The following is a 17,043-nucleotide window of genomic DNA, read 5'->3' on the forward strand; positions in this document are numbered from 1 at the left end:
CGTTCCTCTGAGTGGCTGCTGCGGCCTCCCCTCCCCCTGCGCCGTCGCGGGGCGCGCGCATAGGCGCGCACTCGGGCTCGCCGGGACTGGCGCTCTCCCGGGACTGGCTCCCCTCTCTGCAAGCCGGGACTTGCCGCCGGTGTCCCTGAGGGCTCGCAGCTGTAACTCGAACACGCTGGAACCGACTCCTGCGAGCCGGCTGCCTTCCCGAGACATTCCTCCTTGCCCGGGCCGCCCGCGGGCCAGGTGACCACCCCTGCGTGTGGAGCAGGCCTGGGGGAGCCTGCGCATGCTTTGATCCAACCAGGTCGCCCAGGGTCTTATTTCAGGTCATTTGGTCATCCCCTGCCTCCAGGTAGGCTCCGGAAGCCACTTCTCACTTTTGCCCGGACCTCTTCTGTCTTCGCTTTGAGTGGACCTTTAAAAACCTGACCCCAGTCCCTCATGTTGTTGCGGGGAAGCCGCTGGGGAACCGGCGTTTGCTTTGAGAGGAGGGGGTAGTCAGGGTAAAGGAACCTCTGCTCGGGGTGCCAATAAAATCCCCATAAGATTAGCTGGGAGCATATTTATTGCTCATCTGAGCTAGAATTACCTTGACTGACAGCAATTTCCTTAATAACCAACGCCTGTAAACAAAACGGCCTCTACCTGCGCCCCTGCGCTGTGCGGGCAGCGTCTCCTGTTCTTGGGTCTCCCTGGACTGCCCTGGCGGGGCACCCACCTTCTAACCTCCTGCCCTCCCCGACCGGAATGTCTCCCTTGCTGGAGGGTGGGACCGAGCTGCTATTTAGAGTTGTCTGTTGCAGGAAGTCTGGGAGGTGAGTCACTAAAAAGCAGCCCCAGTTCAAAGTGCTGATGGGACTCGCCTCCCGCCCCCTGCACGCTCCCGGGGCCGGAGGAGCGAGAGCGAAGCCGGGAGCTGCCCTGTAATCTGGGGCAGCCGATTCCAGCCCGCGACTTGTTCAGACGGCGATTCCTGGGCCTCACCCCGGAGATTCTGATTCAGCAGGGCTGGGTGCGCTGGGATCGGCGCTTTTACTGCTGCGCCTGGGTGAGAAAGTCACTTCAAAAAACGCTGATCTGCGGGGAGGGGAGGCTGGGATTGCCTAGTCACCTGCAAAGACCTAGATGGGGGAGAGGTTCTGCAGGTGAGGATCTTCCTTCTGGGTGAATTGGGTGAGGCCACTGGAAGAGCAAAAGGCTGGAGAAGCTGAGGATGAGGAACTGTCCTGCCCTGAAGGCCTGGATTTGGACACTTAGTCCTTCCCGTGACCTTGTCATGGGGGTACTATTACCCCATCTTCCAGGTTACCCAGCCAGGAAGTGCAGGAGGGAGGCATCCCAATCCCGACCTCTTCCCACGCTGACCAGACGGGAGAAGTGGAGGATGGAGCTCAGCTAAGGGTTGCAGAGACTCCCCACCGCCTCCAAGAGTCTGACCCAAGGGCGGACCACTGTCCCCATCTGACCCCAGAGCAGGACTCCATGGTGGTGACGGCCTCCTCCCATCTTCGAGGTCTGTAAAGATGGGAAAGAGATTCCAGCCTGGGAGTGACAGGCCTTTCCCACCCAGCAGCGGCTGGTGTCCGCCAGGCCGGCGAAGAATCCTGGAAAGGTCTGAAGACAGAACCAAGCCCCAAAAGCGGGCTCTGCTCATCTGCTGTCCTCGGAGCCGCCTAGTGGCCCAGATCGGACACTGCGCCTCCAAGCTGCCCAGCCTCCAGCCTCCCCGCGCTCCTGCTAACTACCTGTGCTTTTCTTCCAGGCATTTCTCTCCTGTAAGGTTAACACCCCAAGTCGAAAAGGGCTTGTGAAGATCGGAGTCCTCCAGCCCCGCCCCCCGACATACTTTTATGGCTGGGGAAACTAAACCCAAAAGATATTAAGCAACTCATATACAGAGATGGGCGTTCACCCCAACTAGCCCACCATGGACAGATGCCGAACCAGCTGGGTAACCCCTACATCCTGCTTACATATCTCCAGTGTTGTGCCTTGGACGGAGGGCAGACAGTGGGGGGGGGAAGAAGGTCGAGAACCCAAACTGACCTTTCCTGCCTCAAGCCCTTGACACAGTTTCTGATTTAATTTCCTTAACAGCCTGGGGAGGCAGGCGTCATAGTGGCCATTTATTTATCCCAGGAGGAAACAGGCTGGTCAATCTACGTAACTTGTGCAAGGCCACGCAACCCACTTCCCAAAAGGCTTGGGATGAAATCAGAGGGGAAAAGAACATGTCAGCCATTCCCCAAAGGAACTGATAGTTCCAGAAGCTGGCCTGAGGTGGACAGTGGCCTTTTTTTTCCTACTTGGTCCATCTTGAGGATGTGGTTTCTGTGGGCCTGGAGGCTCTTTGGGCCACAGATGCCTCTCAGCATCAATTGCTTGGAGCGGAGCCATCACCTCCTCTATTTGTCCTCCCTAGGAAGATGGGTCCAAGGAGGCGGGGTGTGTGTGTGTGTGTGTGTGTGTGTGTGTGTGTGTGTGTGTGTGCGCGCGCGCGCATGCGCACATGCGTGCGTGCTTGCACAGTTCAGCAGGCTGGCCCTGAGGTTCGCTGTGGCCTGGCTTCAGTGAGAACAGCATGGGACACATCCTCCCTGCCTTTCCCTCCCTCCCCCCAGGTGCCCCCTCCTGGAATTTAACTCAGGGCAAAGTTTGAAGTTTCATATCCCAGGCCCGTCCCTGAAAATGTGAAAGGAGCCTTTCTGGGCTTAAGGGAAGAGGTGAGCTGCAGTTGGGAGAAATTTTTTCATGGCTCAGCCCCCTCAGTGCAGCAAGGTTCCACACTCACCCTGCGATTCCTGCACCAGAAGCCTGTTAGAAATGCAGAATTCAGGCCGGTGCGGTGGCTCACATCTGTAATTCCAGCACTTTGGGAGGCCGAGGTGGGTGGATCACCTGAGGCCAGGAGTTCAAGACCCATTCTGGGCAACACGGTGAAATCTGGTTTCTACAAAAAATTCAGAAATTAGCCTGGTACAGTGGGGTGCACCTGTAATCCCAGCTACTAGAGAGGCTGAGGCAGGGGAATCGCTTGAACCCTGGAGGTGGAGGTTGCAGTGGGCTAAGATCACACCGCTGCACTCCAGCTTGGGTAAAGGGAATGAAACGCAGTCTCAAAAAATGAAAAAAAAAAACAACCAAAAAAAAACCAAAAAAGAAATGCAGAATCCGGCTGGGAGATCACAAGGTCAGGAGTTCAAGACCAGCCTGGCCAACATGGTGAAACCCCATCTCTACTAAAAATACAAAAACTAGCTGGGCATGGGGGTGCATGCCTGTAGCCCCAGCTACTTGGGAGGCTGAGGCAGGAGAATTGCTTGAACCCAGGAGGCAGAGGTTACAGCGAGCTGAGATCATGCCACTGCACTCCAGCCTGGACCACAGATTGAGACTCTGTCTCAAAAAAGAAAAGAGGCCGGGTGCGGTGGCTCACGCCTGTAATCCAAGCACTTTGGAGGCCAAGGTGGGTGGATCACCTGAGGTCGGGAGTTCAAGACCAGCCTGACCAACATGGTGAAACCCCATCTTTTTTTTTAAAAAAAAAAAAAAAAGGAAAAGGAAAGAAAAGAAAAGAAATGCAGGATCTCAGGCCCCACCCGGGCCCTCCTGAATCGGGCTCTGCATTTTACTGAACGTGATGCCCAGGTGTTCCTCTGCTCACTGTGGTTTGAAAAGCACAGAGGCGGGCCGGGCGCGGTGGCTCAAGCCTGTAATCCCAGCACTTTGGGAGGCCGAGGCGGGTGGATCACGAGGTCAAGAGATCGAGACCATCCTGGTCAACATGGTGAAACTCCGTCTCTACTAAAAATACAAAAAAATTAGCTGGGCATGGTGGCGCGTGCCTGTAATCCCAGCTACTCAGGAGGCTGAGGCAGGAGAATTGCCTGAACCCAGGAGGCGGACGTTGCGGCGAGCCGAGATCGCGCCATTGCACTCCAGCCTGGGTAATGAGAGGGAAACTCCGTCTCAAAAAAAAAAAAAGAGAAAAGCACAGAGGCTGGGTCCTGCACGCCAGGACGAGGGCTTTGGGTTTCATCTGCAGTGCGATGGGGGGGCCTTTGGGAGCGGGGCGTGGAGCAGAGGGCAGATGTGATAGAATCTCTGTTTTTGGAGGCTGCTCTGGCTGCTGGGTCCAGGATAGCTCTGGGAACTGAGCGGATGTGGGGAGAACAGGGAAAAGGCCACTGGTACTCAGGCCAGGGATGGCCACTGGCTACCAGTTCATGATGGGTAGACAGTGACACCTGGACCTCTGCTGCCATGAGCCCTCAGCTCAGGGACATGGGGGCGAGGCTGGGGCCCCTTCCTCTCCCCGCCCAAGGGACTGCAGTCCTGGGAGCCAAATCCCAGCTCAGCTCACTGCTGAGCTACTCTGCCCCCTTTCTTACCCTTCCTCCAGCTCTCGAGCAGGATTTTAATACCAACAATTTGGTGTGCTTGACACCTACAAATGCGTGTGCACACACAGACACACGTGGACTCACACACGTACGTGACTTTATGGGACGATTGGCTACTTTCCCCTGAGCAGAACAAGCTGGCAGTGTTCAGCCAGGGAGATGTGGAAAACAGTGTTCCCCAAAGTTTAACATCAGCTGCTCTGGAGGGGCTCTTCACGGAGACAGGTTCCTGGGAAACTATGAGTGTCTGTGATGGCCAGCGGGGAGGCTTGCCTGGCCAGAGGCAACAGAGGAAAAAACAGGCGTCAGGTGAGTGGAAAATCCCCGTAGGGAGGGGACCGACAGGGGCCAAGGTCCAGGAAAGCAGACCTGCAAAGGCCAGAGATGGTTTAAAACCCTCATAAAGCACCTCCCCTTCCTAATACAGAACATGGGCCAGGAGGACGCGTTTTCTCCTCGGCAAGGCCTGGTGGACACATAACCACAAAACGCCCCCGCCCCCCGCCACAGGTGAGTATTTTCCATGGAATTGCATCTGTCTCTTCTGGGCACCGGCTTTTTTTTTTTTTTTTCTTTCATTATTGTTTGGAATCCCAGGCCGCAGCAGCAGGGAGGTGGGTTCTTTTGGCTCTTGGGAGCAGGTGCTGGGGCAGCCGTGTTTATTCTGGCTGCCAGGGTCCGGTGAAGACGAAGGCAGGAGCCAAGGCTGGAACATGGCAGGAACACAGAAGGGTGGGAGGGATGTGCTTAGCAAGGGAACAGGCCCCAGGGTGTCACTGTGTCACCTGAGAAAGCTTGGGCGGAGGCCAGAGGGTACCCAGGGGTCCTCACCTGCATCCTGCCTCTGGGTCAGCCATGTAATTCTAAACCAGGGCGTGGAGGATGGGTTTGAGGTTAGTGTGGTTGCAGTCAGATCTAAGCTCTGCCATTTATTGTCTGTAAACTTGGGCAGATGATTTACCTCTCCGAGTCTCAGTTTCTCCATCCCTTAAAGTGGGAATGTTGGCCAGGCGTGGTAGCTCAAGCCTGTAATCCCAGCACTTTGGGAGGCCGAGGCAGGTGGATCACGAGGTCAAGAGATCAAGACCATCCTGGTCAACATGGTGAAACCCCGTCTCTACTAAAAATACAAAAAATTAGCTGGGCATGATGGCGCCTGCCTGTAATCCCAGCTACTCAGGAGGCTGAGGCAGGAGAATTGCCTGAACCCAGGTGGCGGAGGTTGCGGTGAGCCAAGATCGCGCCATTGCACTCCAGCCCGGGTAAGAAGAGCGAAACTCCGTCTCAAAGAAAAAAAAAAAAATGAGAATGTTGCCACTACTAAGATAACATCTTTGCAGGGCCTTGCGTGGCACCTGGCAAGGAGATGCCAGTGGGCATTCATGTCCCTCCCCAGGCTTCACATCCTCAAGAAACACACTCTTTGGGGTGGGAGCTAGGACTGAGGGGGGACCCTGGGAGGCAGAGGGACAGAGTCATGGAGGTGGGTGGCAGACAGAGCTGGGACCGTGGGAATACTAAATCCTTACCCTAAACCAGGAGTCTGCAGACCTTTTCTTTCTTTCTTTCTTTCTTTCTTTCTTTCTTTCTTTCTTTCTTTCTTTCTTTTTTTAAGACAGTCTCACTCTGTCACCCAGGCTGGAGTTCAATGGCGCGATCTCGGCTCAGTGCAACCTCTGCCTCCCGGGTTCAAGCGATTCTCCTGCCTCAGCCTCCTGAGTAGCTGGGATTACAGGCATGCGCCACCACGCCTGGCTAATTTTTGTTATTTTTAGTAGTGATGGGGTTTCACCATATTGATCAGGCTGGTCTCGAACTCCTGATCTCGTTAGCCACCTAGCGGATCTTTTCTGTAAAGGGCTTTGTGGGCCACGTGGGTCTCTGTTGAAACAACTCACCTCTGCTGTTCTAGTGTCAAAGCAGTGAGCAACTGGACATGCATGAGTGTGGTTGTGTTCCAATAAAACCTATTTACCCACACAGGCATTTGAATTTCATGCAACTTTCACGTCATGAAATACTCTTGTTTTGGTTATTTTCTAACCATTTAAAACTGAAAACCACTCAGCTTGCAAACTGAACAACAAAAGGCAGTGGTCCAGATCTGGTCTGTGGACTGTTTTCAGTTGTCAGTGCGTCCTCTCTACCACTAGCAAGCTAGCAAACCAACTTCAGTCTTTCAAGCCCTAAGAAATGAATGAAGCAGCCTCAGGAAGGCAGAATCTACCTTCCATGCCAGGCACAGTGGCTCATGCCTGTAATCCCAGCACTTTGAGAGGCTGAGGCAGGAGGATCACTTGAGTCCAGTAGCTCAAGACCAGCAACATAGTGAGTTCACGGGCAACACAGGGAAACCCCATCTCTACAAAAAATAGAAAAACTAGCCAGGTGCAGTGGTGCATGCCTGTAGTCTCAGCTACTCAGGAGGCTGAGTCAGGAGGATTGCTTGAACCCGGGAGGTGGAGGCTGCAGTGAGCTGTGATTGTACCACTGCACTTTAGCTTGGATGACAAGAGTGAGGCCCTTTCTCAAAAACATACATTCACCAAGACCCAAGGTTTTTTGTTGTTGTTCCTTTTTTTTGTAACAAAGTCTTATTGTCACCCAGGCTGGTGCGCGTCATGGCTCACTACAGCCTCCGCTTCTGGGGCTCAATCAATCCACCACAGCTGGCTAATTTTTGTACTATTTGGTAGATATGGGGTCTCCCCATGTTGCCGACGCTGCCTTGAACTCCTGGACTCAAGCATTCCATCTGTCTTGGCCTCCCAAAGTGCTGAGACTATAGGCATGAGCCACCACACCCGGCCTAACCCAGGTTTTAATAGCCCCTGGAAGAAGAAGCTCTTAAAGAAGTCATGCAGGAGACTGATTTCATTGAGAGGTTAAAAAAAAAAGGCAGGCACGGTGCCTCACACCTATAATCCCAGCACTTTGGGAGGCTGAGGCAGGTGGATAACAAGGTCAGGAGTTCGAGACCAGCCTGACCAAGATGGTGAAACCCCATTTCTACTAAAAATAGAAAAATTAGCTGGGCGTGGTGGTGGGCGCCTGTAATCCCAGCTACTTGGTAAGCTGAGGCAGGAGAATCGCTTAAACCCAGGAGGCAGAGGTTGCAGTGAGCTGAGATCACACCATTGTGCTCCAACCTGGGCAACAAAGCAAGACACCATCTTAAAAAAAACAAAAAACAAAAAACCACCAAATGCGTAGCTCTAGTGATGGATTTGTCATCACAAGGAGCTACCATTTATTGAATGCTTCCCACACTGTGGGACTTCATCTCCTTAAAGATATTGTCTCATCTGGTCCTAACTGAACCTGACGTCATCTGTGATGAGGACAGACATCCGCAAATGTTCAATAACTTGCCCAAGGCCGCTGCTTGGAGTGGTGGAGGTTGTAGTGAGCCAAGATAGTGCCACAGCACTTCAGCCTGGGCTACAGCGAAAGACTTTGTCTTGAAAAACAAACAAACAAACAAATAAACAAAAACGTGCACATTGGCCAGGCATGGTAGCTCACATCTGTAATCCCAGCACTTTGGGAGGCTGAAGCAGGCGGATCATTTGAGGTCAAAAGTTTGAGACCAGCCTGGCCAACATGGTGAAACCCTATCTCTACTAAAAATCGCAAAATGTGGCCAGCCATGGTGGCAGGCGCCTGTCATCCCAGCTACTTGGGAACCTGAGGCAAGAGAATTGCTTGACCCCTGGACGCAGAGGTTACAGTGAGCCAAGATAGCACCACTGACGCCAGCCTGGATGACAGACCCAGACTTTGTCTTAATAAACCAACAAAAACGTGCACACTGCCCAGGTATGGTGGTAGCTCACACCTGTAATCCCAGCACTTTGGGAAGCCAAGGTGAGCAGATTGCTTGAGTCCAGGAGTTTGAGACCAGCCTAGGCAACATGGTGAAACCCTGTCTCCACTAAAAATGCAAAAATTAGCCTGGCATGCTGATGTGTGCCTGTAGTCCCAGCTACTCGGGATATTGACGTAGGAGAATCGCCTGAGCTGGAGAAATTGAGGCTGCAGTAAGTCATGGTCGTGCCACTGCACTCCATCCTGGGCAATCGGAGTGAGCTCCTGTCCAAAACAAAACAAAACAAAAACGTGCACTCTGTTGACATTATGCTACATTGTTAAAAATTTAGAAAGCAAGGTATAATTGGGAATTGTATTAGTATTATTTTTTAGCTGCCTGGGAATAGAAGTCAATTTTTCCATATTTATGGGAGTGAAATTCTTTTTTTTTTTTTTTTTTTTTTTTTTGAGACAGAGTCTTGCTCTGTCTCCCAAGCTGGAGTACAATGGCATGATCTCTGCTCACTGCAACCTCTTTTTCCTGGATTCAAGTGATACTCCTGCCTCAGCCTCCTGAGTAGCTGGGATTACAGGCGCCTGCCACTGAGCCCAGCTATTTTTTTTATTTTTTAGTAGAGGCGGTTTTGCCATGTTGGCCAGGCTGGTCTCGAACTCCCAACCTCAGGTGATCCCGCCTGCCTCAGCCTCCCAAAGTGCTGAGATTACAGGCGTGAGCCACCACGCCAGGCTGGCAGTGAAATCCTTACAGTGTTAGCATACAGATTGAATCACCAGTCTGATCCTGTTTTTGGAAAGAAAAGGCCTGTAGTATATATTCATATTTATTTAGTTACTGTTTGGTTGGGATTTACTGTGTGTCAGGTTGTACACTAAATACTTTATATTGATTTAATCAAAAGAACTCCCTGGAGGTCAGACCTATAGCCCCATTTTACACTGGTGGAAATGGAGGGTAAGCAACATGGCCAAGTTCACGGAGCCCGTGAGTGGCAGATAGGAGATTAGAATTCAGCTCGGGTTTAAGTCAAAGCCCATCCTCTCTGCTTCTGTCTCTGCTCCCTGCTCTGAAGCGGTCTCTGTCTCTCTCTGTAAGCACACGCATGACTGCACACAGAAAAAAGACAGGAAGGAAACAGAATGTTTACAGTGGCTGCCTGTGGTTGATGGCAGGACACGTTTAAGGCATTTACTAAGTAAACTAAGGCATTTACTTAGTTTAATGCCTTGTTACATATTCTCTCTGTTTTCTAATGAGTTTCTAGTAAGAAAAATCTACCGTATGATCTTTCTGTAAAAGCATGCTTGTTTTACAGTCCTGGGGTGAGGCCCTAAAGCCCCTGACCACTAAAACACTCTCCTAAAAAGTAAGGCAGAGAGGGGAGCCAGGACCCGGCTTCTTGGAACTGCCTAATCCATCCTATAATACCTTGCTTTGTAGGAAAGTTCTGTGCATAAATCCCATAAAATCCCATAATGTGGCGTTGACACTGAGCCTCCCCAGAACAAAATCTGCTAATGATCACGGCTTGCCAGGAGCCTGCAGCAAGCAAGCAGACCTGTCGCAACCCCCACGCCTGCCTCCTGCCTGAGCCCTTTCTAATAAGGACTCTTTTCATGAGTTCATAAAAACGCTTTGTTCAGATCATGTTGGGTCTTTACTTCATCTTAGTCAAACACTGAACGTCTATGGGGCCGGAAGGGGTTGAGGCCTGCCCTTCGGTTTTGGGACCCAGAGAAAAAAAAAGCAATAGGTTTGTAAAACCAGAAATGAACACCTCTCTCCTCACCCCATTGCCTATCCTGTTGCCTCACCCCAGGACGGGACCTTTCTAAGGTTGCTTTAGAAACTGGAACAAAAAGTAGAACAGAGAGAGTGTGAATATTGGCTGCCCCACATGGCAGGGGTACCTGGAAGTGCATGCTGCCCTTAACAAAATCTGGGCCGGGCACGGAGGCTCACGCCTGTGATCCCAGCACTTCGGGAGACCGAGGCAGGTGGATCACAAGGTCAAGAGTTTGAGACCAGCCTGGCCAACTTGGTGAAGCCCCATCTCTACTACGAATATCAAAATTAGCTGGGTGTGGTGGTGTGTGCCTGTAGTTCCAGCTACTCGGGAGGCTGAGGCAAGAGAATCACTTGAACCTGGGAGGTGGAGGGTGCGGTGAGCCGAGATCGTGCCACTGCACTCCGTAAGACTCTGTCTCAAAAATACAAAATCTGAAATGACTGAGCATCAGAGCGAAGTGCTGCGTGTCTCACTTTCATTGGATTTAAAATGAAGGTTGAATTCATTACCTTACAGGGCTGGTGTAAGACCGTGGAGGCTGCCTGACGCTGGATAGATGTTTTGATCGTCCTTCCCTTTCCCCGCTGCCTCTGCCATATTGCCCCTGGCAGTTACCTACTTTTTTTCACAGCTCAATGCTGAAAAGTTTTAAACTCTAAGTCTGAAGACACAGAAAAGTTGCAAAAATAGAATCACGAAGTCCTGTACCTCCCTCACTCGTGTTAATTAACATTTTGCATTTGCGTTATCTGTCCATCCACCACACACCCACCCATCTTCTACAACCTTTTACACAGCAGACATGATTGTGTGAGTCTCCAGTTTTTTTTTTGAGACGAAGTTTTGCTTCTGTTGCCCAGGCTGGAGTGCAATGGCATGATCTCGGCTCATCACAACCTCTGCCTCCTGGGTTCAAGTGATTCTCCTGCCTCAGCCTCCCAAGTAGCTGGGATTACAGGCATGTGGCACCATGTCCAGCTAATTTTGTATTTTTAGTAGAAATGGGGTTTCTCCATGTTGGTCAAGCTGATCTCAAACTCCCGACCTCAGGCGATCTACCCACCTCAGCCTCCCAAAGTGCTGGGATTATAAGCATGAGCCGCTGCGCCCGGCTAAGTCCCACATTTTTAAGTGTATATCTCTTTGAGATATACACTTTTTCTTTTCTTTTTTGGAGTCTTGCTCTGTTGCCCAGGCTGGAATATAGTGGCACGATCTCAACTCACTGCAACCTCCACTTCCTGGGTTCAAGCGATTCTCCTGCCTCAGTCTCCCAAGTAGCTGGGATTATAGAAGTGAGTCATCACACCCGGCTAATTTTGTATTTTTAGTAGAGATGGAGTTTCACCATATTGGCCAGGCTGGTCTCGAACTCCCAACCTCAGGTGATCTGCCTGCCTTGGCCTCCCAAAGTGCTGGCATTACAGATGCGAGCCACCGTGCTTGGCCAAGTGTATAATGCTTAAAAATAAGAACTGCTTATGTCACACCACAGTACTTTTTTATCAAAATCAGGAAATGGATGCTGACACATTACTATTATATAATCATCTACTGACCTTATTCAGATTTCAACAGTTGTGTCACTAACATCCCTTACGGCACAAGAAAGATAATGTTTCAAGTGGTACTTGGTTTCCATGCCCTCTTTTGATTCTTTATCTTTAGTGACCTTGAAGTTTTTGAAAAGCACTAGTTGTTAGGGGCTGAACGGTGTCCCCTAAATTCATGTGTTGAAGCTCTAACCTCAGAATGTACTGAGAATGTGGCCACTGTTGAAGATAAGGCCTTTAAAAAAGCGATTAAGTTAAACTGAGGCTATTCTGGTGAATCCTAATCCAACCTGACTGGTGTCCGAACGGGAAGAGGCAATTGGGACACGCAGAGACACTAGGGATGCGTGTGCTCAGAGGTAAGACCAGGCAAGGACACAGCAGAAGGTGACCATCTGCAAGCCAGCCAGGGAGACCTCAGGGGAAGCCAAGCCTGCCAGTACCTTACATCAGGACTTCCAGACTCCAGAATGTGACAAAATGAATTTCTGTTGCTGAATCCCCCAGATTGTGGCATAAGGGGTCCTGGTAAAGTAAAACACAGCCGGGCGCGGTGGCTCAAGCCTGTAATCCCAGTACTTTGGGAGGCCTAGGTGGGTGGATCACGAGGTCAAGAGATTGAGACCATCCTGGTCAACATGGTGAAACCCCGTCTCTACTAAAAATACAAAAAATTAGCTGTGCATGGTCGCACGTGCCTGTAATCCCAGCTACTCAGGAGGTTGAGGCAGGAGAATTGCTTGAACCCAGGAGGCGGAGGTTGCGGTGAGCCGAGATCGCGCCATTGCACTCCAGCCTGGGCAACAAGAGCGAAACTCCTTCTCAAAAAAAAAAAAAAAAGAAAAAAAAAAAAGTGAAACACGATCACTATTTTGCAGACTGTCCCTTAACTTGGACCCAGCTCATTTTTAATTTTTCTCCTTGCTATCCAATATATACTCTTGGATGCTTCCTCCAACTAAAATTATCTGCTATCCCTACGGGCCAGCCTGTGCTAAGGAGTTTACATGTGTGACCCTTCCAGCAACCCATCCAGGTGGATACTGTGAAAGGAAATATCTTGGGCCCCCACAACTACTAAGCTAACGGGAAAAGTCAAGCTGGGAACTGCTTAGAGCAAACCCACCTCCCATTCTGTTCAAAGTCATCCCTCCGCTCACTGAGATAAATGCACAGCTGATTGCCTCCTTTGGAGAGGCTGAGCAGAAACTCAAAAGAATGCAACCCTTTGTCTCTTACCTACCTATGACCCAGGAAGTGGAAGCTCCCCCGAGTTGTCCTGCCTTTCCAAACCGATGTTTATTTTGCGTATGTTGATTGATGTCTCAAGCCTCTCTACAATGTACAAAAGCAAACTGTGCTCCGACCACCTTGGGTACCTGTCGTCAGGATCCCCTGAGGCTGTGTCAGGGGCCCGGGTCCTCAAGCTTGGTAAAATCAACTTTCTAAATTAACTGAGACCTGTCTCAAATGTTCAGGGTTCACAATACCATCCTATTATTGTGTCCATTTTACAGATGAGGAAGACTGAGCACGGAGGAGGTGAGGCTACACAGGCAGTGGAGGAGACTGTGGGCCAGAAGACGCGGACCCAGGAAGGGTAAACTAATTAGAGCAATCACATAAACAAAGCCGGAGGAAGAGGCGTCTGCTGCTCTAAGAGTCCCATAAATCAGGTGCCATCACTGTGGAGTTTCTCCCTGTGGGGAACATATGGCTGTATTTCAAGGCTCAGTTCATGCAGCACCATTTCCTATAAGCTATTCTCGGAGCTGCTCCCTTCCTCACGTCCGGGATTGGGTCCTTCTCCCCCTTTTTGAACCTCTTGGAATAACAATAGCTATTACTTGTTGGGGGTCTACTATACCCTCATTTCTGTTTTAGTGAATTTATAAGTACAGTTGTCCATTGGTATCTTTGGGGGATTGGTTCTAGGACTTCTCAGATGCCAAAACTTAAAGATGCTGGCCAGGCGCGGTGACTGACGCCTGTAATCCCAGCACTGTGGGAGGCCAAGGCAGGTGAATTACGAGGTCAGGAGTTCAAGACCAGCCTGGCCAACATGGTGAAACCCCCTCTCTACTAAAAATACAAAAAAAGTAGCTGGACATGATGGAGCGCACCTGTAGTTTCAGCTACTTGGGAGGCTGAGGCAGGAGAATCACTTGAACCTAGAAGGTGGAGGTTGCAGTGAGCCGAGATCACGCCATTGCACTCCAGCCTGGGCAACAGAAGCCAAATTCCATCTCAGAAAACAAAACAAAACAAAACAAAACAAAACAAAACAAAACAAAACAAAACAAAAACCTTGCAAATGGACACTGCTTTAATAGTTGTGTTATTCATAATTTCCAACAAAGAAAACCTCACAAATGTCCACAGATTAATGAACAGATGAATAAAATGTGGCAAGTCCATACTGTGCAATATTATTTGGTAGTGAAAAGGAATGAAATATACTGTATAGGCTGTGACATGCATGAGCCTTGAAACGTAAGTGAAAAAGCCAGTCACAAAAACCACATGTTGTCTGTTCCATTTCTATGGAATGTCCAAAACAGGCAGCTTCGCAGAAACAGACATCAGGTTAGTGGTTACCAGGGGATGGGGGAGGGGAAAGGGGTGTGACTGCTAATGGGGGAAGAATTTAAGAGGGGAGATGATAAAAATGGTCTAAAAAGTTTCTTTTGGAGATGGAGTTTCGCTCTTGTTGCCCAGGCTGGAGTGCAATGGCGCGATCTTGGCTCACCGCAACCTCCACCTCTCGTGTTCAAGCAATTCTCCTGCCTCACTCTCCTGAGTAGCTGGGACCACAGCCTCTCGCCAGCACATCCAACAAGTTTTGTTTGTTTGTTTGTTTGTTTTGGAGACAGGGTCTCCCTATGTTGCCCAGGATGGCTTTAAGCTCCTGGCGCAAGCAATCCATCTGCCTTGGCTTCCTGAAGTGCTGGGACTGCAGGCATGAGCCACTGCAATGGCTCTGAATTGTACCTTTGTACGGTATGTGAATTACATCTAAATAACACTGTTACAAAGAAAGAGAAAAGCCCCACAGGGGCTCTACACCAGATGCAGGGGTATGATGTCCATGTGAGTAGCTGTAGACACTGCCCTTCTCCCTCACATCCAGGTGGGAGGGCAGACGGAAATCACTGACCACAAAATTGGATTCACGCTTGTGAGATGTCCCACAGGAAAGAACAGAGTGTAGCGTGAGTGGCAGGTAAGTGGGGGATTTGCCAAGGGCAGGGTTAGGGAAATTGAGGAAGTTTATTGGAGGAAATCGTGGAGGTGAGAAAACCACCCAGGTTTCTCTGTCCCAAACACTTGAACTTTTAGGCTATACTGTCTCTATGTGACCAGGCATCTTAATGCAGGAGCCCCCCACCTGAGGCGATGGTGCCCTGGGTACTTGTTGGATGTCTTGTGTTGTTTTTATCTTTTTTACTTTTTCACTTTTGTGGGTACATAGCCGGTGTCGATATGTACACCTGAGATATTTTGATACAGCCATACAGTCTAATAATCACATCAGGGCAAACCGGGATCGATACACTTAAGCATTTATCCTTTGTGTTATAAACAATCCAATCATACCTTTAGTTTTCTCAATGTACAATTAAATTATTATCATTTTTTCTTTCGAAATGGGGTCTTACTATGTTGCTCAGGCTGATCTCAAACTCCTCCAGAAGTGTGGGATTACAGGCATGAGCCACCGCACGAGGCCATTAAATAATTACTGAGTGTGGTCACTCTGCTGTGCTGTCAAATACTAGTTCTTATTCATTCTGTTTTTTGGACCCATTGCCTCCTCAGGCTCATCTACAAAGCCACAAATGCACCCAGCCACATTATGTCATTTTAAGCCACCGAGTTTGTGATAATTCGTTCCGCATCAGTAGGACACGGACATTCCTCCCTCTTCACTTAAAGGATGCCTCACCTGGAGCATAGTTCTTAATGCCCCTGGGCCTTGGCTTCCACACCTGTGAAATGGGGACAGCTGAAATGTCTACATCAGGAGTGTATAAGGACTGGATAAGAGTCTGGGGCAGCTGGACGCGGTGACTCACTGCTGTAATCCCAGCACTTTGGGAGGCTGAGGCAGTGGATCACCTGAGGTCGGGAGTTTGAGACCAGCCTGACCAACGTGGAGAAACCCCGTCTCTACTAAAAATGCAAAATTAGCCGGGTGTGGTGGTGCACACCTGTAATCCCAGCTACTCGGGAGGCTGAGGCAGGAGAATCACTTGAACCCGGGAGGGCAGAGGTTGTGGTGAGCCGAGATCACCCCATTGCACTCCAGCCTGGGCAACAAGAACGAAACTCTGTCTGAAAAATATATATAGAGAGAGTTGGGGGTAGAGCTCTGAGAGGTAGGTTTGGCACCCGTTAAGTGCCCCTCGCCGGGCAGTGAGACCTTAAAGTAGTGTCACCACAGTTCTGGCTCTGACCACTTCTGTCCTCCTGTAGGGGCACAAATGGACATTAGATAAACCAGTCTTGAGGTCTGTTTTGTTTGTCACAGCTAAGACAGGACCCCAGCTAATCACGGGCTGCCTCATGGGAAATGGTGTGAATGACTCCATCTCTGTGACGTCTTTTTTTTTTTTTTGGAGACAGAGTCTTGCTTTTTCACCAGGCTGGAGTGTAGTGGCAGGATCTCGGCTCACTGCAACCTCCGTATTCTGGGTTCAAGCTGTTCTCCTGGGTTCAAGCTGTTCAAATCCCAACCTCCCAAGTAGCTGGGATTACAGGTGTGCACTGCCACGCCTGGCTAATTTTTTTGTGTTTTTTAGTAGAGATGGGCTTTCACCCTGTTGGCCAGGATGGTCTTCATCTCTTGACCTTGTGATCTGCCTGCCTCGGCCTCCCAAAGTGCTGGGATTACAGGCATGAGCCATTGCCCCCGGCTGTGATGTCATTTTTAACCCTGTCAGTTAAAGGGAAGGCAAACCTGACAGTGACCAGACACAGCCTCTGGGGTGGCCTCCCTTGGTTTAAAGTCCAGTTCTGCCACTCACTTGCTGTGTGCCCGTGGGCGAGTCACTTCACTTCTTCCTACTTTGGTTTCCTGGCCTGTAAAATGGGTAGAGTGTCCATTACGCCACTACCCCTTCCTGTTTCCTGATGCTTAGACTGGTGCTGGAGGATGCTGCCTGCTCATGAAATGGATGTCAGGATCCTGACCAAGGACGTTTCTTTAAATTTGAAGCCCAACCAAATTTCCGCCTGAGATGAAACTGCCCCTTCACCACTGGCTGCCACCCTGCCTCCCAAGGGAGGCTCACAGCCCAGGGAAGTCCTGCACGTTGCTCAGCTGTTTACCAGCCAACGCTCCGGGAGGCTGGGGGGAAGTGGATGAGTATTTTGGCCCTTCCCCCTGCGTGCCTGGGCTTCTTCCGCAGAAGACAAACCCAGCCTCCCAGGGTGAGTCCTCCCAGGCCTGGGATGAAAATGCTG

At 50.4% G+C, this 17,043-nt stretch overlaps 1 long non-coding RNA gene across 1 annotated transcript; it reads left to right on the forward strand.

Annotated features, from left to right (window-relative positions):
• Positions 1–222: 222 nt before the first annotated feature.
• LOC141580208 (uncharacterized) lies at positions 223–14,387 on the forward strand. Its single transcript, XR_012512317.1, has 3 exons — positions 223–4,916; positions 13,095–13,253; positions 14,296–14,387. It is a non-coding gene; the product is annotated as an uncharacterized LOC141580208 (long non-coding RNA).
• The last annotated feature ends 2,656 nt before the right edge of the window (positions 14,388–17,043 follow it).

This window comes from Saimiri boliviensis, chromosome 11 (assembly GCF_048565385.1).
Source record: "Saimiri boliviensis isolate mSaiBol1 chromosome 11, mSaiBol1.pri, whole genome shotgun sequence".
Lineage (NCBI taxonomy): Eukaryota > Metazoa > Chordata > Mammalia > Primates > Cebidae > Saimiri > Saimiri boliviensis.